Source organism: Penaeus chinensis, chromosome 2 (genome assembly GCF_019202785.1).
Source record: "Penaeus chinensis breed Huanghai No. 1 chromosome 2, ASM1920278v2, whole genome shotgun sequence".
NCBI classification, from domain to species: Eukaryota; Metazoa; Arthropoda; class Malacostraca; order Decapoda; family Penaeidae; genus Penaeus; species Penaeus chinensis.
In genome coordinates, this window is record NC_061820.1 from 42,195,544 (window position 1) to 42,198,043 (window position 2,500).

At 29.4% G+C, this 2,500-nt stretch overlaps 1 protein-coding gene across 24 annotated transcripts in view; it reads left to right on the forward strand.

The window, feature by feature from the left end:
• Positions 1–2,500, forward strand: part of LOC125032721 (phosphatidylinositol-binding clathrin assembly protein LAP-like) — an 80,083-nt gene that overhangs the window by 40,497 nt on the left and 37,086 nt on the right. The window lies entirely within an intron of this gene.

The window sequence follows — 2,500 nt, forward strand, 5'->3', positions numbered from 1 at the left end:
AGAAGTCTTCACTCACACTAAAAATGCAGGAAATCGAAATGTAAACAGGACAGGCTGTCAAGTTTAGTTAAATTTCAAATGGGTGCCTCTTATTTGGTGAAAAATATTGGCTGGCCAAAGTTCTGTTTGTGTATACCTTGTTTTTTAATTGAAATGCTTGGTTTGATATGACAGCCTTCAAATTGTATTATGTCTGTGGGGATTTGGTTAATGTTTTGTGGGCGGCTTTTGAATATGCAGTTTTAATAAGGAATTAAGTTGAGGCCATTGTTATAGAAATATCTCTGCTTTTGTAAGAACCTGTTATGAGCAATTCATTAAAATTGTCAGCATGTATATTGTTTACTAAAAAGTGAGGAACAAGTATTATGAAATAGCTATGTTATTAGAGCACACCATTAGGTTAATGTGTTATCAGTGTGTACAGGGAAATGGTGAACTTTTATACTTAGTGTAACTGATGCTCACATAATTTTTATCATATGACTGCTCCTTAATGAAACCTTGTAGTTTTTAATGCAAATTATTAATACCATATATGAAGTGTACAGTAGATATACTGTATTTTTAATGAAACCTTTTAGTTTTTAATACATATTATCAATACCATATATAAACTGTACAGTACATATACTGTATTTTTTATAATAAAAATAGTGACAACACATCTTATACAGATAAAGAAATACTTTGAAGTTTAACCTGCACAGTAGGGATTTGATACCACAGTAACCACTTTTCAATGGAATAGTCTAGGGGAATTTGTTAAACCAACTAATTAAAAAGTTTAGTTGTTATCTGTAGGCTAATACAAGCCATAGCCTATCTATTTTCTAAATTAGCACATACATAATCAAATTTGTTTATCAGACATCACAATTGACTGTGTAAGGCTAGGTTTGAGGTTATAGCCAACATGTTTGTCGAAGATCTTATGTTTGATATTTTCTGGTTCAGTATGATACTTGTCAGTCATGTTTGTCCATGTGTGACAATGCGTGATCAAATATGCTCATTCAAGCAGCACTAGCCATAGCAAACAAAGTTTTGGTTAATGTTTGATATCATCAGTAATATTATTATTATCATTATTTTGTTATTGTTGTTATTATTATTATAATGATATAATTATTATTATTGTTGTTGTCAATGTTACTATTATTATTTTATAATTATTATGATTATTATTGTTATTATTATTATTTTTGTTACTACTATTGTTGTTGTCATTTTTTCTGTGGCTGTCATTCTTAGTTATTTTGTATTAGCTATCTGTAGTATTAATGGTTTTATTATTTTGTTATTGTTCTGGTTGTTGATTTTATCATTTTATGATTAGTAGTTGTAATCGTAACAGGAATAGTATTAATGGTAGTAATACAGATGTTATTATATTGCTGTTAATAGTAGTAATGGTATCATCACTAATATTATTATCATTATTTTGGTTATTGTTATCAGCAATGAGTAGTAATCGTATTATCATTATTATTATTGTTATCTTCATCATTGTTATCATTACAATTATTTTTTGTTGTTGTTGTTATTATTATTATTACTATATTTAGTATCATTGTTATTGTTATCATTATTGTTATTATTATTATTATCATTTATGGTTGTTATTATTATTATTATTATTGTTGTTGCTGTTGTTGTCATTATCATTATAATTATCATAATCATCATTATCATCATTTGTTATTGTTATTGATTACTTTTTTAGATATTATTTTGATTATAATTATTGTTGTCTTTAGTAGTAGTAGTAGTAGTAGTAACAGTATAGATTATGATCATCAGTACCACTATTCTATTATTATCTTGTGACAGCACTCTCTTCAACCACTTTAACATTTGTGCCACTTATTGATCCACTTTTTCATGCTCTTAACTTGGGCTGACCGTTTGAGTATAGTGTCAGCACAAGATGCTAGCAAAATTTTGTTGATGTTAGATTCACCAGACATCAACTGAAGATTGGTCATTTTTGTCATACTATATGTAGTGTAGGTTGATGTTTGATCAAGCATTATGTTTGATAAACAAATTTGATCACATATTAGCCACTTAACCCATTAGTACTAAGCCGAAAATTTGCTGCCTGGCACTCCTACCAGGGAACTGTCAGAGGAATACACAGTTAATGTTTGTGGCCTGCCTGGTCATCTTTCCTCTGGAAGTTTTACAGGCATGAAGATCAGAATGGGTCATGATGGCTATAGCTTAATACATTGTTAAGGTAGAATATTCTGTGACAGCTCTAGCCATTACTATTGGCAAAGGGTTAAGGGTTGTGTATAGTTTTGGGTATTCAGTAAAATAATTTTTTTGTGGTATTTAGTTTAGTGCAGTATTATTAGAGAAAAGTTTGAATAATATTGCAGATCTTTCAAAACTGATGTTTATCCAGCAAGAGCAGCAGTCATAAGGAACATGGAGCTAGGCACAAAAAAACTTTGTTTTAGTAGTTTTACTCTGTAATGTTCACATGTCTGAC